General features: G+C 42.0%; 1 protein-coding gene across 9 annotated transcripts in view; it reads left to right on the forward strand.

Moving 5' to 3' along the window:
• Ndae1 (Na[+]-driven anion exchanger 1) overlaps positions 1-26,524 on the forward strand; it is a 917,075-nt gene that overhangs the window by 20,749 nt on the left and 869,802 nt on the right. The window contains exon 1 of one of the 9 annotated variants that reach the window (XM_067151203.2): positions 9,422-9,959. The exons of the other annotated variants lie outside the window; for them this stretch is intronic. The gene's annotated coding sequence lies outside the window, so the exon portion shown is untranslated. Of the gene's footprint in view, positions 1-9,421; positions 9,960-26,524 lie in introns of those variants that run through there. 9 annotated transcript variants of the gene reach the window in all.

The raw sequence follows: 26,524 nt of genomic DNA on the forward strand, positions 1-26,524 counted from the left end.
CTGGCTCCATGGCTCAATGGTTAGCGTGGTGTTATTTGGCCAAGGAGGTCTCTGGTTCGATTCCCGGAAGGGGCGGGGATTTGAACCTTCATTGATTAATTAGTGGCTCGGGGTCTCTCTCTCTCTCTCTCTCTGTGTGTGTGTGTCTTCTTCAGCATTATAATTTCTCATAGGATGGGTCCCATCCTCAAAGATGCGCAGGTTGCCTCCGTCTCCTAGATCAGGCCTCTTCGGGGGTCACACGGCATTCTAATATTGGACAGACGAGAAAAATAGACTAGTTCAAGTTGAACATAATCTGTGGCTTGGTTCTGAAAGGGCCAATGTCATTTTTTAAAATCGAAATTGAGATATTAACTGATACAAACGCGTTTTATCCTGGCTTGCAACATGTTAAAAGGGCCAATGTCTCTGTTAAGTACTAAACGAACAGTTAACGTTTAATTAAATAAGCCCTTGCCAATAATGTTAGATTACCAATAAAGATTAGAGACCGGCAATTTTCAAAAAGAATACGATAGAAAAAATTAGCGTTTAATAAGGTGACTTCCACAAAGAAAGTATAAAGTTATTTATAGTTGTTGAAAACAATAACTTGAAAACTATAAGCAAAACTTCAAATGCTCATAGCTCAAAAACAGGTGTTTTGATATTGGCCCTTTTAGAACCAAACCTCAGAATTTCCAACATTTACGTTGTTCTGAGTTTAATGATTATGGTTCTCATCAAATCAGTAGGTCTTAAATGTGAATGAATTGTTTACAGTAAAAGTAAGACTGATTTTGTTCTTGGTACATTTTATGTCGGAGTAACATGCATTTAATATTGATTTTTTTCCCCACACATTCTGGCTTTAAGTGTGGGCATATAATTTCCCGATACCGTACATTTTCAGAGCATCTCGTAACCCTAAAGCCGGAATTATACCTACAGAGTACTGGGCCGAGGCACTGGATTTGTTACGCGGCCGAGGAACTTACGAGGAATGGTTGTGATCACAGTCTAATATACACAGTCGCGAAGCTCCTTAGTAATGAAATGCCATTCTGTTGTCAGGCGGAACGACACTAGCGCTCGTAGCGGCCAGCAAGCTCTAACTGTTCGGAACAGTTCTCTACCCAACAGCTGGATGCACTTTCCCATGTAAATTATAAACTGTAACCACCTTGATAAGTATATTAATCGTACATTTTAATAAAATACGTTGATACACTAGACTACAGCGTGGTAATAATACCGAAGGAAAACAACAATAGTTTATTTTCGAAGGAACAGCTGATCATACCACTGTAGTTAAGGTCTTAGCCATTTTCGAAATCCTATTATTGAACTGAATTTGGTAACATAAATCATAAAAATAGTAGTGAACTATAAAACAATTCAAACAATATTCAAACATCTCAGGAACCTAAATGGCTGGATTTTGAGCTTTTTTGTTTTATGACACTGAAAACTTTCATTGTAAAATATCACAAGGTAATCTAATCTTAGTTTCACAAATAATTTCAACACTAATTACTTAGTACCTTCACGGCATTGATGTGGAAAATCAAGTATTAACATTAGGGAATTAATAGTATACTACATCGAAGTTAGTGAGCATACAGCCCATGTTCTCTCGGCTCCTCTGACAAACGTGCAAGTGGCTGGGCGGCTTATCAGCTTACATTTCGGAGATAGTGGGTTCGAACTCCACTGAAGATGGGTTTCCGTGGTTTCCCATTGTCAAAACAGTCTGTACCTTAATTAAGGCCATGGTTTCTTCCTTCTCGCTCCAAGCCCTTTCCTATCCCACTGTTGCCATAAGACCTATCTGAGTCGTTCCTACGTATGACTGTGTATTGTGCTCCTTTGAGACGGGCTTTCGGTTCGAAGAAATCTGCGGAGATTCCGTACTAATTTCTTTTTCTTTGCTGACATAAACTGGCTGTCTGCAAAATGATTGGAACATAACGTGATGTTATTGTACAAATAGTTCACATTTTTCTTCAATAAATCATCCCCCCTACTATTTACAAGCAATTTTCTTGCCTTTCTTCCTTTCTTAATCCGTTTACCCTCCAGGGTTGGTTTTTCCTTCGGACTGAGTGAGGGATCCCACCTGTACCGCCTCTAGGGCAGTGTCCTGGAGCGTGAGAATTTGGTTTGGGGGATACAACTGGGGAGGAGGGCCAGTAGCTCGCTCAGGCGGTCTCACCAGCTATGCTGAAGAGGGGCCTTGTGGGGGATGGAAAGATTGGAAGGGATAGACAAGGGAGATGGAAGGAAGCGACCGTGGCCTTAACTTACGTACCATCCCGGCATTTGTCTGGACAAGTGGGAAACCACGGAAAACGACTTCGAAAATGGTTGAGGTGGGAATCGAACTCCCTTGTACTCAGTTAACCTCTCGAGGATGAATGGACCCCGTTCCAGCCCTCGTACCACTTTTTCAAATTTCGTGGTAGAGCCAGGAATCAAACCCGTGCCTCCGGGTGGTGGTAGCTAATTACACTAAACACTACACAGAGGCGACAAGCAATTTTCTACACATTGAAAATCAAAACACCGCTACGTGTTAGAGGTTACGGTTGTGTTAAAACGTTATTTAAGTTCATATAATAGGATGGATTTCACTATGAGTTACGTTCCTGAATCAGTGATGAACGAAATGCCTACTTATCTGAAGTTAAATTTCTGAATCTTCACAATATTGTTCTCTTATACAAAAATGTAAACAGTAATTAAGGCTTTAATGTTCAGGATCTTTAGAAAGCCTAAAGCAGGGATGGCGAACCTTTTTCAGATAGTGTGTCATTTTAAGCCTAGTTTATTATTCTCAACTGTTTACCGTGCCACTTGTTATTTTTCTTCAAGGACTGGCTACCCCCCCCCCCCCCCCCCGCTTCCTTTCCTAATTCCCAATTATGCTCCATAATATGTTATTTATTCTTCTTCTTGCGTTCCGTCCTTCTAAGGACCACGTTACAATTTAAGTTATTCCTCCTTAGTTGTTCTTTCCTTTTCTTCCAGTATTCTGTCATTGTTTCACTGTGTTTCTTTTTCCTGTCTTCAGTCCACTTTGTGCCTGTTTTATTTTCCTTCCTCCCTTGGAATCCTTCCATTTGTAAGACTTTCTTCATAAAAGTCTTTCTTTCCAATAATTCTTCTTCTCGTATGTTGTTCCTTTCCAGGTCTTTCTTGACTTCTTGAATCCAGGTGGTAGTTGATTTCTTTTCCCAAAGGTACTTGAAAATTCGTTTAGTTTGTCTATTGTCATCCATTCTGTAAATGTGCCCAAGAAATAGCAATCTCCTTTTTCTTATTGTTTCTGATATGTTTTCTACGTTCTGGTAAATTTCATTGTTACTTCTTAATTTCCAAAACTCTGCAATTCTTAGAGGACCTAATATTTTCCTTATAATTCTTCTTTCTAATATTTCTAATTTATCAAGCTAATATGTTATTTATTTATTTATTTATTATATCTTGTAAATATAATTTAAATACATAAGTTTTGAGAATAATAAGCTCCCATTGTAACACACTTCGTCATTAATATTACTGGATATAACATTCAAAGATACTAATATTGCCAGGGGACTTTAAGTGAAATATCGTTCTCACATTTAGCGTGAAACTTGTAGCTGAATCTTAGTAGCCACGCCATTTATGTTAGATTCATAACATGTTGTATTCAGCAACACACTAGAAGGATTTAGGTCTGAAACAATACTGTTTATAACTGTTGATTTCACAAAGTTCATTGTATAAAAGAGCTGCTCGCAGGCGTACGTTGACTCAAACAAAGTAAGTAGCACTAGCAAGTTTCTTCATGGTCGAAAACTTTTGTCGGAGGCTGTTCTACTGTTCAAATATTAAGTTCTCTGATTTCTGGGGAGAGTATTCTCCATCAACAGCATGCTCGATTTTCACTAATGCTTCACCAAGTTGTACGAGTTTGTTCACCCATGTACTGCTTTCTTGAAATTCAATCAAATCCATTTCTAAATGGTCAATAAAAATGGCCTTAATGTGACTCATGAACTGGTCAAGAGAGATGCAGACGAAATGATACTTACAGCAGATGTGATCAACAATATAAAGGAGTTCAGAAGCCGAATTGATATCAGGGTATCGGAAGAGAAACCACCAAAATACATAATGTTTACTCCAAATGTAAAAAATTGTGAAAATCTCTTGGAAATTATTTGTTTTGAATTTTGTGAGGTGTCCACATACTTCTTACAAATACTTTTTGTGTCTTCAAAAGTTAATTGATATGAAAAATTTGACATCAATTCAATATGTACTTTAAGTGAAGGAAATTACTTAAATGTCTTTGTTTCAAAATCCCTGACGAGTACTTCAAGTTTTCTCCGGAATGACTTTATGATTTCAAACAATCTATCTGCAGTATTCCCCTTTCCTTGCAGTTCGTTATTTATATCATTGTATACTGCTGTAAAATAACGGAGACATATTCAAACACACAGCCAAATAGGTTCCGTGTGTTCTGGGAATTCTTCCTGCTTTTCTATCATGAAGAAGTGAATTTCGTCCAAGAGCTCGACAAGCCTCGAGAGTACTTGCCCACGACACAGCAAGCGAACATTATTGTACATTACAGGTACGCCATAGTGAGATCCCACTTCGTGTACATTTTCGACAACTGGTGATTACTTAGAGCACGTGCACGTATGAAGTTCACAATTTTGGTTACCCCGAGAGTACTCTTTCACATGACTGCATACATCATTCGCACATAGGACTTCCTGGTCATAATATACCATGAAATTGTAAAATAGGGTGTTTAAATTTTTCTTTAAGAAATTTCACTAACCCTGTATCAGTTATACCAGAAACAATATTCTCTAAGTCAAACCCCATTTTTAACACAAGTTCTTGCTTCACTTCGTTCATTATATCTTCCCCTGTAAGTAATTCTCACTCACCACATTTCAACAAGGAAATCGGACAAAAACAGCTATCCTTGCCTGTAAGGTCACATACGTGCTTTCATTAAGGCATGCTGAATACATCTGGGAGACATCCGAATCAGCTTTCAACTGTTCCGAAGCATCTTTCTCATCCTGCTGGCTGGTATTTCTTTAATTATGTTAGTTATTTGTTGTTTGCTAGGAATGTCTTCAAATAATGTGTCGGACGTCAATAAGAAAGTCTCTTTCAAGAACTCACCGTCAGAAAGGGGTTTCCTATGCTGTCCTGTGCGGTGAGACAGATGGAAACAGCCGCACTGATATTATTGCTTGGCCTGAAAGATGATACATGTTCTGTTCGATTTTTTGCACGAGCTCTCTTCTTTCTTCATTTGGCATGTAACGATCATTTGAATGGCACTTTACATTAAATGTACATAATTAAAGAAATACCAGCCAGCAGGATGAGAAAGATGCTTCGGAACAGTTGAAAGCTGATTCGGATTAAACTTGTTTCGAACACAAAGCTTTATTGCTTCTTTCTGTCACTCTGAATTCCCATGTCCACTATTCTTGAAGAAGCCGGTCACCACCATTGTTAAATTTCTGTTTTGTTTTTTGTTTTTCTCGGCACCGAAAACATGTTTGTGAGGTCCGTATACAAACGACATTCAATGTACAGTTATACACAAAGAATAATTACCCTCTACTGGCTACTTCACACAAATCAAACTTCACTCACTCACTCACTCACTCACTGTCAGATTTTCTATATTTCTTATACATAAAACACTAGGACTATACGATGCACGAGATATGTATAGTCTGCAGTAAAAATGTATATAAAAACTTCATGTGGCGTGCCACCGAAATCGTGTTCGCGTGTCACTAGGTGACACGCGTGTCATAGGTTCGCCATCCCTGGCCTAAAGAATGATAGCTCTGGTGTCTTCTTGTAACTGAGCAATTTATTGCGCCACACACACCTCCTTTCATACATACCACGTCAGTTTAATAGTAAACCGATCATCTATGATGTAATTACCTCGCAAAACGTATACAACTTACACATCCCAGAAGACCGGCAGCTTGCTGGCCACGTGGAGCGCTGCAGTCGCATGGATGAAAAAAATAAGCCGAGCTTCGCGACTGTCTGTATTAGACTGTGGTTGTGATCACACGAGGACGAGACAGCGGGCGGGCGAGTCAGTTCATTGAAATGTTTTCTTTGCAATTTGCTTTACGTCGTATTGACACAGGAATGTGTTATGGCGACGATGGGTTTAGGAGTGAGAATAGGAGTGGAAACGATGCGGCCGTGGCTTTAATTAAGGTACAGCCCCAGTATTTGCCTGGCGTGAAAATTGGAAACGACGGAAAACCATTTTCAGGGCTTCCGATACTGGGGTTCAAACCCTCTATCTCCCGGATGCAAGCTCACAGCTGCGTGACTCTAACCGCACGGCCACTTGCTCGGTTCATTGACATGTTTTTACATGGTTCCGTGGAGGAGCAAATTAGAAAAAGTAAGAGTGCTTTTAAACCTAGCTCTTAAGAAGAGATAATAAATGAGTAGCTGCCACCCTGTTGAGGGAAATTGAAACTGAAGTTCTCAAAGAATATAGACCTTTTATGAGATTGTGGTTACACGAGTATGATTTTTTGCTTGAAACGAAAACTCCTGCAATTCAAAAAGCAGACACTGTTTTGCGAGCTGCTATTCCAGCAAAAGTGAAATTACAGGTTACTGAAGAAATCGAATCAAAGAGCGCCCGACAACACAAGAACGCTCCTAAACAATTGACTGATAACTGACCGAGTGAAGCGCCGGTTGGGGTACTCATTCGGCCGAGCGGTTGGGGCACATTAGCCGAGCTCTCGGCCGAATGCTCTGTCTCGATGCAGTACTCGGTATGTGTAATGCCGGCTTTAGTCTGAGATGAAGCAACAAACTTATTTTAGCTCATATCAGTGCTCTTAAATACTAGGCCCTATATCTCACCAGTTAAATGTGGTAATCTAATAAACAGGGACATATCTCAAGACAGTAATAAGATGCTCAAATGGAGTTTAAACACCTGTATCAGATTTATATTTAAGCTGCGATATGGTTCTCACATTTCACCTTGTTATAGGGCAGGGATAGCAAATCTTTACCGACTAGCGTGTCAGTTAAGGTCTTGTGTATTATTTTTTACTGTTTAGTGTGCCACCGGTTATTTTCCTTTTAAATCGTCATGAAACCCCCTCATTTCACTTCAGTTAGCTATTACATTGCGTTTTTCTTTTAGCTGTTTGTGTCGACCTTGAAAGTTCTTTTGCCCCTACTTGCACCATATGTGAGGAACCTGCGTGTATTTTGTAAATGGCGGAAGTGTAAAGTGTTGAAGGTGAGGAAATGAACGTAAAGGACGACACAAACACCCAGTCCCCAGGCCATGGATATTAATCATTTACAATTAAAAACCCCTTACCCGGCCGAGAATCGAACCCGGGGCCGCCGGGTGACAGGCGGACGCGTTGCCCCCCTATACCGCGGGTCGGACATTAGATTCCGTTACTCTACATATAAACCCATTCCACTGAATGTTTCATGATTTCATTTTGCGAACGTCACTGAAAATTACATTTTAAAAACAGGTTATAGGGGCCGATGACCTTAGATGTTAGGTCTCTTTAAACAACAAGCATCATGATAAAAAATAGGTAATTACATTTTAAGAATAAGGTATATTTTTTGCTTTGACCTAATAACATTTGTACCGAGCTCGATAGCTGCAGTCGCTTAAGAGCGGCCAGTATCCAGTATTCGGAAGATAGTGGGTTCGAACCCCACTGTCGGCAGCCCTGAAAATGTTTATCCGTGGTTTCCCATTTTCACACTAGGCAAATGTTGGGGCTGTACCTTAATTAAGGCCACGACTGCTTCCTTCCCACTCCTAGCCTTTTCCTCTCCCATCGACGCCATAAGACCTATCTGTCTCGGTGCGACGTAAAACAACTTGCAAACAACATTTGTAAAAAAATATGTCCGTAGAAGTAATTGGGACATACTTCTATTATTAAAGCGTATTGTTAAAATATGCTATGTTGCTAGATTTTCGACCTGATTATTACAAGTTAAGAACATTAAAATACGTGGTATCTTGTCTGACGTGCCGCAGAAGTGTCACCTAGTGGCACGCATGTCAGGTTCGCCATCCCTGTTATAGGGAGTTGTCATGGCTTCGTGTGCACGGGCGTCGCAGTTTCCACTTGTTTCCTCATCTGCATGGAGTTCTAAACTCAGGTGCACTGAATTACCTTTCCTCAAGCTTTGATTACCTCCCCTCCTATCACGATCTGGCTCCTCTTTAACTATTATCTCTGTCACTCCAGGGCCTACAACCGCTCCTTTGTAGTCATGCTGCTAGACTGTGACATACCCTCCCCGCTAACATTAGAGATTTGCGTTCTCGTACGAGCTTTAAGATAGATTGCCGAAATCACTTGCTGAATGCTTCTAGTTCACTTGCATGATGAGCGAACTGTGAATGAGCATACGTTCATAAAATTTGGATATGTTTGCTAGTAACAGGTTTTGACTGTACGTTATATGTTTATTTTATTACTGTTGTTCGTTTTATGTTATTATCTTCCTTTATATTGTCATGTTGTACATTCTATAATTCTTTTCCTTATTACTATCTCCATATTAACTATTAATACTTCTATATTAGGTATATTATTTTTTAATGACTTGTAATTTTTTTACGTTTGTTACATCATCTTTTAAATGTTGTGGTAGCGTAAGGGACGGCCTTGAGCCTCAGCTTCGCCACGAAGAAAGACTAATTACTTACCTACCTTTTTTTTTTTTTTTGCTAATGGCTTGACGTCGCACCGACACAGATAGGTCTTATGGCGATGATGGGATAGGATAGGCCTAAGACTTGGAAGGAAGCGGCCGTGGCCTTAATTAAGGCACAGCCCCAGCATTTGCCTGTTGTAAAAATGGGAAACCACGGAAAACCATCTCCAGGGCTGCCAACAGAGGGTTTCGAACCCACTATCTCCAGGATGCAAGCTCACAGACGCGCGCCCGTAACCGCACAGTCAACTCGCCCGGTACATACTTGCTTACTTTACTTACGTTAGGGTTTACCACGTGGAGACTGATTAGTTACTGTATTTATGATGACTCGTACACATGTATCACCTTCTGTTAATGACCGACTAGGGGAGTATATGGCACTATAAAATGTCGATATTGTTATCTCGGCGTGCCGCTGAAGTAATCTTAAAGTGGAGTGGGAGCAGTCTGGGCACCATTGAGTCTATACCATAACTCAGCGTTTGCTTATTTACATGATTTAGGTAGACCATACACGTGCGCTCGAGTGTGCCCGGCTAGCCGGCAAGCGGTAGTGCTTTTGTCGTGCGCGGGATGGCGCCATGGGCAGTTGCTCGCGACCAATCAATACGTGAGACGGGCGGAGCGTGAGCATGGAGCATGTACGGCGTAGTCAGTTCAGTTACAGCAGGCTTTGAGCGGTACAGCTGTACTCTGTCCGCGAGGCCGGGTGTTGCTGGCACACACAACACTTCACTCATTTCATTCTTCTCACTAAAAAATCTCCGACTAAGTTTCGAGCAATTGTAAAACAGTATTTTCTTATCAATAGCTTCCTCGTACTTTCCGTGTGCTTTTCTTTTAACATTTTTCACTAATCTCTTCGGAATTTTTGGTGACAAAGTGAATTATTGTTGCTAAAAACGTTAGGTGAAAGGAACATGCGTATTTAATATTGTGATAATTATCTGTTATAGTTCGTGTTGTTGTCATTTCCATATTTTATTATTGTTTATCTTCCGGATGGCGGGAGAAATAGTGAAGTTTTCTAGTGAAGTTAGTAGCTGTTTGTTGGTTGACAGTTGAAAGAGGAGCAGATATAGTAGGAAACAGCTGTTGTACGTACGTAATTAGCCATCAGAAAGTAAAAATCTTCTCAAGCCGCCAGTGTGTGGAGATTGCGTTCATCCCCTGTGACAATCTATAAGGTCAGTCTGTATATAACTTATTTTAACTTATGATCAGTTTACTTTTATTCTGAATTGCATTCTAGGAAAGCATGCTGATGTGATATTCAATCAGTATGTGGTTTAAAAATGTAGTGTTTTACTCATTTCGAGAAGAAGGTCTTCTTGATCTGTTCTTATCTGGTTATTTTTCAGAGTTTTCGCATTATCGTATCAAGAAGGTCAATGATTCTGGGCAGAGTAGTGCTTATTAACAAATGTAATTCGACGGAAGTGAATCGTATCACGCGGGCTCTAAGTAACACAAAAACCGAGCTCGATAGCTGCAGTCGCTTAAGTGCGGCCAGTATTCGGGAGATAGTAGGTTCGAACCCCACTGTCGGCAGCCCTGAAAATGGTTTTCCGTGGTTTCCCATTTTCACACCAGGAATATGCTGGGGCTGTACTTTAATTAAGGCCACGGCCGCTTCCTTCCAACTCCTAGCCCTTCCTTGTCCCATCGTCGCCATAAGACCTACATGTGTCGGTGCGACGTAAAGAAAGAAAAACAATCGTACGGTAGTTTGTGCATGCCGGTCACTGGATCATGAATGTAATTTTCTTGACCACATGTACTAGTAGGATCTGATAGGATTTTCTAACTGGAAGAGCTTTATGCATCACTGCGTTGATTCACAACCTATAATTATTGTATATTTTTTAATTGATGCGTCTGAATGTTGATGGAGCTCTTTGGTTAGAATTTTCATTTTCTCTGGAGTAAATGTCAAGGATTCCCTTTCCTGCTTTCATAATGTTCAGTGGGGTGGGGGGCGTGGCCTGAGGGCGTTCAGCGTTAACAGTAACTTAGTCTTGTTGTTTGAATCATCAGTCCATAGTAGTGTTTAAGAACCTTGTCCATAGACTGGTTCGATGCAGCTCTCGCTCGATTCCACCCTATCCTGTCCTAATTTTTTCATTTCTACGTAACTACTGCATCCTACGTCTACTCTAATCTGCTTGTGATACTTCGGCCTGCTTCTACCATTCTTACCGCCTACGCTACCCTCAAAAACCAACCTCGTCAAATTTAGCCAAATCAATCTCTTCTCACCAAAACTTCTTCATTCGCTATTCGATCTATCCATCTCACCTCCAGCATTCTTCTGTAAAATCACATTTCAAAAGCTTCTATTCTACTTCTTTCTGAGCTAGTATATCGTCCATTTTCTACTTCCATACAATGCTACGCTCCATACAAAAGTCTTCAAAAGCATATTTCTAATTCCTATATCAGTGTTCGGTGTGAGTAAATTTCTTAAGAAATGGCTTCCTTGCTTGCGCTAATTTGCATTTTGTGTCTTCCTTCCTTCTGCCATCTTCGTATCATTGAACTGAGTTTACGGACAGATTACGTACCACTGAAGTTGGAAAAAAAAAATTGCGTGCACTTGAGAAAATTGAAATTAATTTAGTTTGAAAAGTAAGTTAATAATAATAATAATAATAATAATAATAATACCGGGCGAGTTGGCCGTGCGCATAGAGGCGCGCGGCTGTGAGCTTGCATCCGGGAGATAGTAGGTTCGAATCCCACTATCGGCAGCCCTGAAGATGGTTTTCCGTGGTTTCCCATTTTCACACCGGGCAGATGCTGGGGCTGTACCTTAATTAAGGCCACGGCCGCTTCCTTCCAACTCCTAGGCCTTTCCTATCCCATCGTCGCCATAAGACCTATCTTTGTCGGTGCGACGTAAAGCCCCTAGCAAAAAAAAAAATAATAACATTGATCATCATTACAGACAGTTATGCCTTTCAGCGTTCAGTCTGCAAGCCTCTGTGAATTTACTAAATGTCGCCACAATCCTCTATTTGCAACGAATGATGTGGCCTCATTTAGTCCTATACCTCTTATCTTTAAATCGTTAACAACTGAGTTTAAACATCGTCCTCTTGGTCTCCCTCTACTTCTCTTACTCTCCATAACAAAATCCGTTATTCTCCTAGGTAACCTATCCTCCTCCATTCGCCTCACATGACCCCACCATCGAAGCCGGCTTATGCGTACAGCTTCATCCATCGATTGCTTTCCTAACTTAGCATTTATCTCGTCATTCCGAGTACCCTCCCGCCATTGTTCCCACATGTTTGTACCACCAATCATTCTTGTTACTTTCATGTATGTTACTTCTAACTTATGAATAAGATATCCTGAGTCCACCCAGCTTTCGCTCCCGTAAAGCAAAGTTGGTCTGAAAATAGACCGGTGTAAAGATAGTTCCGTCCGGGAGCTGATTTCCTTCTTACAGAATACTGTTGATAGCAACTTCGAGCTCACTGCATTAGCTTTACTGCACCTTCATTCAATCTCACTATATTACCATCCTGGGAGTCCGGCTCCATGGCTAAATGGTTAGCGTGCTGGTCTTTGGTCACAGGGGTCCCGGGTTCGATTACCGGCAGGGTCGGGAATTTTAACCATCATTGGTTAATTTCACTGGCACGGGGACTTGGTGAATGTGTCGTCTTCATTATCATTCCATGTTCATCACGACGCGCAGGTCGCCTATGGGAGTCAACTCAAAAGACCTGCACCTGGCGAGCCGAACATGTCCTCGGACACTCCCGGCACTAAAAGCCATACGCAATTTCATTTCATTTCATTTCCATTGTGGGAGAACACACATCCTAAATACTTGAAATTATCTACCTGCTCCAGATTTGTATCGCCAATCTGACATTTAATTCTGATGAATTTCTTGCCAACTGCCATCAATTTAGTCTTCCAAAGGCTAATTTTCATACCATACTCATTGCACCTATTTTCAAGTTACAAGATGTTGGACTGCAGGCTTTCGGCACAATCTGCCATTAAGACCAAGTCGTCAGCATAGGCCAGACTGCTTACTACATTTCCACCTACCGGGCGAGTTGGCCGTGCGGTTAGAGTCGCGCAGCTGTGAGCTTGCATCCGGGAGATAGTGGGTTCGAATCTCACTGTCGGCAGCCCTGAAGATGGTTTTCCGTGGTTTCCCATTTTCACGCCAGGCACATGCTGGGGCTGTACCTGAAGTAAGAGCACGGCCGCTTCCTTCCCTATCCCATCGTCGCCATAAGACCTATCTGTGTCGGTGCGACGTAAGAAAAAACATTTCCACCCAACTGAATCCCTCCCTGCCACTTTATACCTTTCAGCAGATGATCCATGTAAACTACGAACAACAAAGGTGAAAGATTACAGCCTTGTCTAACCCCTGTAAGTACCCTAAACCAAGAACTCATTCTACCTTCAATTCTCACTACAGCCCAAGTGTCAACATAAATGCCTTTAATTGATTTTAATAATCTACACTTGATCCCATAGTACCCCAGTATGGTGAACATCTTTTCGGTACCCTGTCATATGCTTTCTCTAGATCTACGAAACATAAACACAACTGTCTATTCCTCTCGTAGCATTTTTCAATTACCTGTCGCATGCTGAAAATCTGATCCTGATAGCTCTCTGTGGTCTGAAACCACACTGGATTTCATCCAACTTCCTCTCAACCACTGATCCATAAGACCTATCTGTGTCGGTGCGACGTAAAGCAACTAGCAACCACTGATCGCACCCTCCCTTCCAAGATGCCAGTAAATACTTTGCCTGGTATACTCATCAATGAGATACCTCGATAGTTACTGCAATCCTTCCTGTTCCCTTGCTTATAGATAGATGCAATTACTGCTTTTGTCCAATCTAAAGGTACTTTACCAACACTTCATGCTAATCTTACTATTCTATGAAAACATTTCATCCCTCCCTTCGCACTATACATCACCGCTTCAAGTCTAATTTAATCTATTCCTGCTGCTTTATGACAATGGATTTTATTTACCATCCTTTCCACTTCCTCAAGCGTAATTTCACAAACATCATTTTCCTCCTCCCCATGAGCCCTGTTGATCGCGACACCACCATGAAGATTTCCTTTCACGTTGAGAAGATTTTCAAAATATTCTCTCCACCTGTCCAGTGATTCTCTGGGATCTATTACGAGTTCACCTGAATTACCCAAAACACTGTTAATTTCCTTTTTCCCCTCCCTTCCCAACATTCTTTATTACTGTCCAGAAATGTTCCCCCGCTGCTTGACCTATCCTTTCCAGGTTATTACCAAATCTTTCCACGAGTTCTTTTTGGATTCAACAACTGTTTGTTTCGCTCTGTTTCTTTCGTCTATGTACAATTCCCTGTCTGTATCAGCCCTTGTTTGGGGCCATTTCTCATAAGCCTTCATGATATGTTTACAAGCTGCTCTCACTTCATCATTTGACCAAGATGTTCACTTTTTTTCATCTTTACACGCAGTTGTTCCTGGGCATTCCCTTGCTGTTGTTACTACAACATCCCTGTTTGCTACCCTGCTTCCGCATAGTCCAAGTGAGGGTCTCTCCTCTAACGGGTTAGGGACCATCGTTGGATTGTATAGTCCTAGCCGCCTGAGCACAAGGAGGGCCATTACTCAGAATATGTTCGAGATGCCCACTCCCATTCCGTAGCAACTGATATCCCGACTCTCTGGACCACTTACTAGGCCACTCAGCCGTTGCCCATGGTTCACGAACTGGGACGTGACTACAGTAACCCACACCATGAACCATAATAATGCATATATCTGTCCATTATAGACTGTCATGCCTTTCAGCATTCAGTCTGCAAGGTTTTGTGAATTTATTAAACGACTCCACAATCCTCTATTCGTGGCCTCGTTTATTTCCTTAAATCTTATTCTTAGTTAATAATAATGTGATAGTTTAAATCCATTTATTAGCTGTACATCAGGAGAGAGCTAGCATGTCGAAATTTTGCCGTTCGTTTGTACTTTAAGGTGCTAGAACCAGACTATACGGAATTGTTGCGCTCAAACTTCAGATGCCACTAAACTCGAGCGGGACTGTGGTGGTCACATTAATATCAACAGTTATTTCTATTAGTATTGGTTTTATTAGTGTTCTTCAACATCTAAGTTTTAAAATTCGACCTCCGTGGCGCAGTCGTTTAGTTGTTTGTCCTCGTGTTCTCCAGACAGCAGGTTCGATCCTTGCGTGGATTGGGTCCGTTTGAAGGTGTTTTGAAAGTGACAGCTCCGTATCCTTAACTTCCAAATCATTAAATGTCTCCTTGCGGGAGAAAATTTTGTCACCCCGACGTTACCGCAAATCAAGGGACGCTAAACAACTACGAATACTAAATTTAATTCAAAAACTATTTTTCTTCCCTTGAACAATGGCCTATGTCGGAGTACATCTCAGTAACCCGTCGGAGATATAGCTAGCTTGTGGTTAGTGGCGCTTGCCAGCTGGCAGTGTACGGTACATTGGTAGTGATGCAGTGTTACTTGTCTACTAGTGACGAACACACTCTGCTAATGTTTTAAAATCTAGTATCAAAAGTAGTTTTTAATATATCTGAAATCCTACTGCAGAGAGAGAGAGAGAGAGAGAATATTTATTTTTTCATCCTAATATTTTAATGACTTGTGTATTCCGACATTGAAAAATTGTAAGCCTATTTGAGACAAGGAAGGAAATAACAGAGTTTAATCTTCTTCCACATCCCGTTTCTGAATACCTCTTCTCAGACGGACATACAAAGAGAAATGTCCTTTTGGGAGATGTGAATGACATCGCGCCCGCAGTTCGAAGCCTCACCAATTTCTGCTGGCCAGGAAAAGCTACGTAGTTGTGATTAGGATTCCACGTACAACGGGTAGGGCTATGATCACGATGTCAGAAGTCGCTTTAAACTGTAAGCTTGCTTCTGCTACTATGTATGGTATTGCACTTTACCCCACCTGGCAGAATTTATACAAATAATAGTTTTGTCTCTTCTTTGTTCAGAGTTTTAAAAACCACGAACCTACTACGCTGGCGTAGCAGGGGGAGAGGCGATACTCCCACGTGGCGCGTCCCAGGTGGTGGATAGTGGGGTCCTAACCGGCTTGCCGGCGGACTTGAGGGAAATAAAATACCTCTCGCGGACCAAACACACTACCTCCTGCGGGTGGGGGACGCACATGTAGAACACACCCGCGGTATCCCCTGCCTGTCGTGAGAGGCGACTAAAAGGGGCGACCAAGGGATGATTGAATTAGAACCATGAAACTACTTTTGATTCGTACCATCATGCGGGGAACACCATGGGTTGCCTGTACTTGCGAGTAGTACCACTAAATTAGGTACGAAATAAGTTTGTGATTAGTAGCAGTAAAGAGGCTGGCCTGGGGGTTTCCAGTACCCGTGCGTCGTACCCATGTGAGCAACACCGCGAGTCTGAGTGTAGCCTGTGCGTTGTACCGCTATATGAGCGACACCGTGGGTCTGCGTTGCCTGTGATTGGTACCCACTATGTGAGGAACACCACGGGAATACCGGCGCCCGTGACTAGTACACCTAGGTGAGGAGCCTCATCGGTTTGCGTTGGCTGTGAGTGGCGCCATTGTGTGAGAAACACCATAAGTCTGCGTTCCCTGTACGAAGTACAATACTTGTGAGTAGTACCATCTTGTGTGGAACACCGTGAGTCTTCGCTACTTTTGATTAGTACCCCAACATGGCAAATACCATGGTTCTACTTTAATCGCTACATGTACCATTCTGTGGGGCCTTAGACATGGATTTTGGACCCCTCTAGACATCAAGCATCATTGTGCTTTATAAGTGGTCCCTTGGTCAGTAATACTGTTATTTACGATCTTTTTTCCTAGTCCGATCCACTTGTTTTTTGTTGTTGTTGGGTTCATGTGAATCCATTCATTCTTCATGACATTTTTTATTTTATTTTGGTCAGTGGATGAATTTGAACTTTTATTTCATTTCGTACCGTTAGGGGCCGATGACCTCGATGTTAGGTCCCTTTAAACAACAATCATCATCATCATCAGAGTTTTAAAAAATAAGTTATATGTATGTCAACCATGTCCAGAATAAGAAGGAAACTCAGTTTTAAAATTTCCATTATTTATGTAGGGCCTAATGTATGCATGCATATGTATGTGTGGTCATGGTCATTAGCCCTAAGGTTGGTTGGATCCTCGAAGTTCCACAATTAGGTATCACCGACGGGGTGTGCCAGCCGTCCGTATGGCGACTACTGCACGCACATAAATGCCACCCCTACCATCTATAGCTACACGGAGAGCTCCACGGGCGAGATGTCTAAACTCGAATGAATTTCTGTCAGTGGCTGTTGGGAAATTTAGAAAATGATGCAGCATTCCTGTCGAAAAGCTTGTTCTCGGAGGAATCGCGATTACATAATAATGGAGCAATCAACCGACACAACATGGACTGTTGGAGTGCTGACAGGTGTGACACGCAGCCTATCAAGTACAATGGGGAGTGAATGGGATGTTAGCTCAATAATGCCAACAGATCTTTAGGAACGAAATATTTACCCAGGTGTAAAGTTAATCGTGTCATTCAGTCTCTCTCTTTACCATGGAAATGCATTCTACCACAGGCATGAATGATCTTGCAGAACACATCTCACGTCTCCCATATTCTCTCGGTGACCTTTTAAGAGGAAGTAATGTGTTAAGAGGAAGTACAGATTGGCAGCTCCTCTGTTAACACTAATTAGAAGAAAATTTTAAGAGATCCGACACCTTCATTCTTGGAAAGGAAAGGGCCACGAAGGATGTTAAATAAGACTCCGAAACCTAATACCGTCGGGGTGGGAAGAAAACGAGTGTTGGAACATCAGGTCGAATAGGAAAATTCAAAGAGAGGAGCCTGATAAAAGTAAATGGAACCAGTGTCAGATTCAGCTAAGTGAACTGTGGTCGTCAATCTACACTCTCAAGTTGAGAGCCCCTGGCCCCCTTTTAGTCGCCTCTTACGGCAGGCATGGGATACCGTGAATGCCTTCTACCGCCCATCCAGAGGGGTGTGTAAGTACAGAGCTGGACACTATATGATTGGAAGCAACCTGCTACTGCTATGTCACGATTCTTCCCCGCTGCATAAATAGAACCAAACTTCATGGCGCAACAGCCCTGATGGGCTATTTTCTGTACACTCCCGGCAAGTTGAAACACACACTTACCACTGTCCATAGTTCATAATTATAAGTATAGTATAGGTATCATATTTTAATTTTATTGTAAACTATTTATAACGGTTACGGAGATAACCGTGCTGGTTAGAGGTGAAAGAAGGTGCGGGCTGGAATAGGTCTCAACTACAAAAGTTCGAAAGATGAATTAAAATTTCAGCAAGGTTATATTTTCAAAACTTAACAATGGTAACATAGAATTTTGAGCGTACAACAAATAACAGTTAAATCAGGTACACAGCAACTTTACAAATTCTGGGCTACAAGCCCCAAAGTCTGAGCTCCCAGCTCACACCCACAATTTAACAAAGGGCAGAAAACTCCTTCATTACATGGAGCTCTTGCTCCCGCTTAATGATGTCAGGCCTCCTAGAAGCACCTTCCAAAATACCAGAAAGAGCTGACCTGCTCTCGATTTTTACAAGCCTATCAAAGGCTACAACAACCCTTACTACTAACTGCCCTCAAGGCACACAAAGAAGCAGGGACATTTAATACCCAACCTACAGGGCCTTCACATGAAGAAAACAAAACATCGGGTTAATTAAATGGCCCAAAATACAAAATTGAATGGAGGCGAATACATGCACTCCTACACAAAAGTTATTAAAACCTAAGAGGCACTAGGCCGATAATACAGGGGCTAATCCCAATCTATGGAGGTGACTCGTATGAGGAAACTTAACACATTAAGGAAGCGTAGAAACGGTTATGAAAACGTAGTCACCTCAATTTCAAGATGAAGGGGAGCTCGAGATGGTAAAGCACTCTCTATCCCCGCTTTACAGTAAAAGAGATTTGTAGTTTTTACATAGACTGAAAAGGAATTTACATTTTAAAGTGGTAGGTTACATATTAAAGGTTTCGAACCTTCCCCGAGAGTTAAACTGCTGAGCTAGCAAGAGATAAAGATGTTAAGAGGCCATTACCTTGATGAAGAACTGGTGCCTGAAGAACGGGGCGCATCCCGCCCCCTGCTACATATCCACACACTGAGTTAGATGTTATACTAGTGGCGCGGAGACAAGAAAATCAGCAGTTTTTATACCCTCGTGGAAAATTCGAGACCTTTCAGGAATGAGTAGACACACCCCTTCAATTTTATTGGTTCACTAATAATTACACATGGAAATTCGAAGAAGAAAGCAATGATTGGAGGAAAATTAATTACAGAAATTACGGATTGGCTGAATTCAAAACAGGCGGAAAGGAAGGATTAATGTTGCCAACCCACAAATCACAGAACAAAATTTAGTAAGGACAAAACTTATGAATACAACATTTCTTCAAGAGAGTTCATTCCATTGCACCAGAGTGTATTACCATAGTTTTTGGTAGAGACATCTGTTAGAGAATGTCCACACTTCTTGATCACTGAAAAACAAAAGTAAATCAAAAACACTCAGTGACATCTTCTGATAAACCGTAGAGTTAGTTCGGTTTTTAAAGTTCAGGGTTTCTCCTGTAGAGTAGATTAAATTGGCGCAAGATTTGAACTTGCGTCGTAGAGGTGTACCGCCCGGTACAATAACATTAGAAATAAGAAATGGAAATGTTCTGTAAGTGGGCAGAAATACCTGTTGAACAATAAATAAAATAATAAATAAATAAATGACCTATCTTGGTATATTTAATTGTTATTCATTACAGCAGCGAAGCAATTTCGGAAACACCTTCTTATAATGGTATTTATCTTGACCTTAAACGTTTTTCGGAAAGCGATAAGCTGGTCCTTGCGGACGGTAGGCAGGTATGACCGGTGGATGGGGATTTCTATGAATGAATGGAAGCGTATATCCAGTCTTCCCAGTTATTTTCTGTTGTGTGGATGAAACGTAAGCGAGGCCTCTGTTCAACAGGAGCCAATAGGCCTAATTGGAAACAGAATTAATAGCGTTTAAAGGCAAACGGCAGTTGCTATATATAAAAATGTTAAAAATGTGTATTTTCGTAATCTTTCTTGGCAGTACTTCAGTGTGCTACAATTTCTGTTCAGTGGGTTACGAAAGAAAAGTCAATTGCTATGGAAGCTTTAATATTAGTAGGCCTACGAATTAGAGGGGCCATCGGGAGCAAAACATACACAAAATTACAGATCTCTTTCCTAAACGACGAGTGCTGCAACAATTTATTTCAGAGCTGTTATGTGATGAATTGCATTTTTAGTGATGTATCACGTTGTTAAATTAGGTAAACGCTTCAGTATTCAAATATGTATTTGTTATTTTTAGCCTCTTTTCTTGCTAGTTTACCTTGAATGAACATGTTGGTCGAACATTATTCTGCACGCAGTTTAATATTATCTCAGTATAACAACAACACTGATATAATTGTACGATCCGCTTGGACCGGAAAATATTGTTTTGTGCACGTTTGTTAGTATAAGGCAGATGTTGTGAAAAATCTCTTCTGTGACTCTTAAATAATAACCATTGTGAAAGATCTTGTAGTCGCAGAAAATCAAATAGAAGGAATTGACAGGGATATTTTGAAAGACTCCACTCATATAGTCCATAAACGTTTCTATGACAATTTTTAAATGTCTGTCTGTTGCGATAATTCTTACAATTAACGAACATTTTCTCTGGAACTTTCACACCGATAATTACATAAATGTTCCGTTTGAGTCGCCCAAAAGTTACCACATTTCCGGATCGAGATGTAGGACTTAAGTGCTTTTTTCACAAAACGGTCTCACAGATGGCCTAGAGGCAGTGCAGAAAAAAAATTAAAAAACTACAAGTTGCTTTACGTCGCACCGATACAGATAGGTCTTATGGCGACGATGGGACAGGAAAGGCTTAGGAGTGAGAAGAAAGTGGCAGTGTCCGTAATTAATGTACAGCCCCTGCATTTGCCGGGTTTGAAAATGGGAAAACCACAGAAAACCATTTTCAGGGATGCCGACAGTGGGGTTCGTATCGACTATCTCTTGAATACTGGATACTAGCCGCACTTAAGCGACTGCAGCTATAGAGTTCGGTCCCCTTGAAAAAGAACCTCGTTGTGACTATAATCTTATCTACATTTTTCGTAGTGTCAATAAGCGGTGGTCTCCTTTTTAAAATCTACATGTTAGAAAATCTCTTTCTGATCATTATTGTAAATTAGGTAAGTGCTTCAGTATGCAAATATGTATTTGGCATTTTTAGCCTCTTTCCGGTCTTTCTTGGTCGTAAATGAGTCTTTTGTCACACTGCATCCTCAGTTACTTTGGGTCGGCGTTACATATGGGTCATATCCCAGTTTTAAGACTGGATAGTCTTTGTCACAGAGCGTTCTGAATTACTTTGGGTCGGAGTTATATGTGGATGATATCCCAGTTTTAAGACTGGATGCCCTTTGTGACGTCAACCCTATATGGAGGGGCATATCTTTTGTTGCATGCTGTAATGTAGTATTGTGTGTAATAAAGAGGGGTGTATTAAGAATAACACAAATGCTTAATTCTCGAGCCAGGGGAATTCATTTCACACGGCTAATTCCCCCAATCCGCCCAGATCCAGAAATCGGACCCGGGATTCTCCGGTCCGTAGACTGCTACGCCGATCATTGAGCCAAGGAGCCAGGCGGTAAACAGTTACAGTATTACGTTTAGTAAACAGTCCACTTATCTACCATCACCAGTTTTCCTCTCTAGTATAAACAAGAAACTGATATTGAATGCTGACTGGACGCAACTCAACACTACGATGTCTTGAGACAGCCTCCCTGTTAGTAAATATAGTGAACCGTTAAACAGGAAGCAACACACTCGTATTATCTTACTCCCTTCACCACTGCAAATATAGAGCAGACGGAGTTCCGATTGAACAAGCCCGCTTAAAATATTATCATAGCCGCAGTGTCCCTAAATGCAAAGGCAACATTGAAAGTTGTCAGTACGCAACCCGCTTCTCAGATGTTGTAATGGTCTTCTACAGGGTTTTCCGTTTAAAGCCTGACCGCTCGCGCAGCTGATCCAAGGCCGGCGGAGCGGCTGGCTGGCTTACCCCACACTCGCGGCCCACCTGGCTTGCAAAATGCACGCTGTATCGTCTCAAAACATCGGACTTTCAAAAATTCTAGAAAATAGTGTAATGAACTAGTTTACTACCTGTAAGTAAGCGTCCGTGGCCTTAATTAAGGTACAGCCCCAGCATTTGCCTGGTGTGGAAATGGGAAACCACGGAAAACCATCTTCAGGGCTGCCGACAGTGGGGTTCAAAATCACTATCTCCCGAATACAAGCTCACAGGCATGCGCTCTTAACCGCACGGCCATCTCGCTCAGTTTACTGTATTTTCAAGTGAGCTGCAAGCCAGAGTCCACTATGTAAACTATAGTGTGTATGCTGAAGTACATATTTAAATAGAGAAGACCGAGTACAGGACGGTTGTGGCCAGGTGGGCAGCGGGTGTGGGGGAAGCAAGCAAGCAAGCAATCCAGCCAGCCGGCCTTGGCTCACACCCGTGCGAGTGGTCAGGTTTTATACGGAAAACCTTGTGTCAGTGAAGGAAAAGAATTGATCCTGAATGGCATTCCGACGCAACCCGCATCGCCGCTTTCGTCTTCTCAGCAGTAGAGCAAGATGACTCTTCTACGTAGTTCGCTGCGTTGTCATAGTTACCTCAGTCTGCGGCATATCACTCTTTCATACAGGCTGAATATTTAATCATCTGTGTTGTCCTAATGCAATTCAATAAACTTTGACCCGTTTCTAAGCTCGTGCTAATAATTCCGGCATTTAAGACAGAACACGCCATTGCCGGTAAATATGAGATTTCATATTCACTAAACTGACAATAACCTCAACAAATGCACATGTCAAATGGAGAATAGAACAGTACAACTAGCCACTATTAACTTACTAAAAAAATAAACTAACAACGAAAATAATATTCAGGAAACAGACACTTAAATTATTACAAAAACCAGCAACAACTAACGCAGCTACCACAGTACTACTCTGAATAATATCACAATAGCGACGGAGAGCAAGCCAAGCGATAGCGTTCTTAAATGTGACATCTCTGCTATCGTTGCCATAGCAACAGACCATTTTCGAGCAGCGTTAGTAAACTTTTTCTCGCCGGTGGCGCTAAACGTCAGATTTCAACTCTCGTGGGTCCAACTATAGTAAATGCTGCCAGGGGTACTCAGCCTTTCTAAGATTGTAATACCACATGTATGAAATGCAAGTACCATGCAATGCATTAATACATTTGTGAGAACTCGGCAGGTTAATGAGATCTTGAATATTACTCAGAAATTTCAGTTTTGTCCGGGGGAATGTAGCTTGTAGCTTCAGGGAAATTGTCCTGCAGACGTGCATCAGTTAATCATGATCATGCTTTTTTTCTTGAGTTATTTCAGAACTGAGAGTTTTTTCTCGCACTAGTAGGTCTGCCCGAACATAGCCAGACATTTAGGATAAACTCTCCGCAGTATATTGAACCTTTCGGTACCTCCTGCTTTCCAAAGGGCTGTGAGTTTCTTCTTTTCGAAATCATATTTCAGCGCTAGGAACTGGAGATCTGTAAATTCAAGTTCCACACCAGTAGTGCATTATTGTCTTTAATGAAATTGTTGTGATGGAGTGCAAACTGAACTCAAAGGTAAAATACGAAAAACCCGTATCAAAATCGTTCAAAAGTTCTTGAATTACCATTACGTCAATCAGACTGAGTTTATCCAAGTTTCTAGTGTGTTTGCAAGTTCTGTTGCAGTTCACTGTGCTTTGATGTATCGAAGAAATCTTTTGGAATTTGAACTGGTGAAAATTTAATTCCACAAATTGTGTTTTGTCCACCTCAGCCAGGACCTCGGGAACATCCATGATGGCGCGCACATTTTTGCTCGCCTGAATACAGCACGAAACGTCATTTAAACAGCACTAGGTTTAGAAGACTTGTGCTGAGGTGTAGTTACGTTGGTGTACTTGATCGTAGCTCACTCCGGAGGTATTTGAAGGTGCTCAAATATTCCAGTATCGTGTCAGTAGTTTCATCGGCACGGATAAGAACTATGGGACAAAGTTCCGCCAGCTCGCATACCTTAAAATCCTGTATGTAATACCTACCTCAGACAGTGGCTCAGACGATTGATGCGCTGGCCTTCTGACCCCAGCTTGATAGGTTCGATCCTAGCTCAGTCCGGTGGTATTTGAACGTGCTCAAATACGTCAGCTTCCTGTCGGTAGATTTTCTGTGCCAGCCCCGTGGTGTAGGGGTAGCGTGCCTGCCTCTTACCCGGAGGCCCCGGGTTCGATTCCCGGCCAGGTCAGGGATTTTTACCTGGACCTGAGGGCTGGTTCGAGGTCCACTCAGCCTATGTGATTAGAATTGAGGAGCTATCTGACAGTGAGATAGCGGCCCCGGTCTAGAAAGCCAAGAGTAACGGCCGAGAGGATTCGTCGTGTTGACCACACGACACCTCGTAATCTGCAGGCCTTCGGGCTGAGCAGCGGTCGCTTGGTAGGCCAAGGCCCTTCAAGGGCTGTAGTGCCATGGGGTTTGGTTTGGTAATACCTAAAACCTTTTTCACAACGTTATGCCCAACTACGGAGCGCGATCGAAATTATTTAGCAGAGTAATTTGCTTTCTCCTCTTCCCTGAATCTCATCATCCTCTTGCTATTATTCTTCTTCTGTTCTTGCGTCCATGCAGTGTTGGGTCTGACCTTGAGTTTTTATGTAAAATGATCTCTGTTCACTAACGTTCTAAAGCTAGGCCTCTCCCATACAATTTCTTCTGTTAGGTTGATTTCCTGATGTATTTCAGAACTGAGTTTTTTCTCGCACAACCTCTAAGGCTAAATACCTTAGTTGTACTACTGAGATAAATCAAAATCGATTCCTATCTTCAACATACTAGCATTATTGAATCAGTATTGTTGTTGTGTTGTTTTTGTTGAGACAACACCTGGATGAACCTCGGTTTCTCAATTTAAATTTTGGGTCCATGATAACAGAGCGACATCGCCACTGGTTTCTCACAAAGCCAGCCGCGGTTCGAATCCCAGACAAGATATACAGTATATCTGTAATTTTTCGATGTAAGTTCAAGTCGCTGTGGTCCACATTCTACGTAAGGCTGGAGGTCCCATGGATATGATCACGATGTCAACAAGAACACTTCTACAAAGAACAAAATATGTGGTGTAACAGCCCGTTTGAGGGCCTTGGCTCGCCAAGACGAAATCTTCCCCGGCATATGGTCTGCAGGTGTTGGAGTGTCACGTGTTCAGTGTGAAGACATCCTCAGCTGTTATTAGTAGCTCTTGTGGCCTGGTCTACTGTCCTCAAGTTGGTTGATCTCACGAGTCTGTGTTAACCTCCTCCTAGCATTCATTGAAAATGAAAATCCACAGCCTGTTTCCAGTTATTCGACCGGGTCAGGAATGGAATGATTGAAGCCCCGATCTAGCGACAAGGATAGGAATTGTGCCGGCTGCCGAAGCCTGTCGCATTCCTCTGGGGCAATGATTAATGAATGACAGACGAAATTATATTGGAGAATGTTGCTGGAATGAAAGATGACAGGGAAAACCGGATTGCCCGGAGAAAAACCTGTCCCGCCTCCGCTTTGTCCAGCCAAATCTCACATGGAGTGATCTGGATTTGAACCACGGAACCCAGCGGCGAGAGGCCGGCGCGCTGCCGTCTGAGCCACGGGGGCTCCTCTAGCATTCATTCTAGAGTTAAAATTCTTGGACTGGCCGGAAATCGAACCCGGGAGTTTCCAGGTAAGAGGCAGGCAAGCTACCACTACACCACGGGATATCACAACAGTCACTTAAAACTAGAAGATTGCTTTCGCTTTGAATTTTATTACAGAGTAGAACCCTTGCTCGGGGCTGCCGAGCTTGATGCAGTAAAATCGCACTCGGTTCATTCAAAAGGACGTCAGGAAGTCGAAAAATTTTTGAACGAGATTTCCATTTCTAAAGAGGTACATAGCCCTGAAGTTCATGTAATTTACGCCAAAAATGAGTAGCAGGGGCAAGGGTGGCTGGGTATAGAGCTAACCACTCTATCCTTCTTAGTGTAGACTATTCTTCCAGAGATTTTCATGAATATTGCACGAGATAGCTTTACTTTGCGTTCTAAATACGTTGCCTTCGATGAATATCCCATTTCTTATTCCTCGTAATTTTTCATCCAGTCCTACCTTTTCTCTATATCAGTTTGTTATGCGACGTCCCCCTGTGGGTGTGGGCGGTAGAATAACACCCACGGTATCCCCTTTCGTAATAGGCGACTAAAAGGTACCTCAGGGGCTGAACTTGGGAACGTGGGTTGGTAATCACGGGGCCCGTAGCTGAGCTTCTAGGCTTCCTCTTCACTTTTCCTAAGCGTCAGACCTCTTTCTTTTCTGCTTCTGGTTAGACTTCAGAGGGAATGGTAGCATCGTTGTGTAATATACTCCCTGGCTATCGTAAGAGGTAACTATGAGGGGCTCTCAAGTTGCGAGCGTAGGTCGGAGACTACAAAGCCCTCAAACTGAACCTGGTATTGCTTCCACTTGTC

The sequence above is a fragment of the Anabrus simplex genome, chromosome 7, assembly GCF_040414725.1.
Source record: "Anabrus simplex isolate iqAnaSimp1 chromosome 7, ASM4041472v1, whole genome shotgun sequence".
Classification (NCBI taxonomy): Eukaryota; Metazoa; Arthropoda; class Insecta; order Orthoptera; family Tettigoniidae; genus Anabrus; species Anabrus simplex.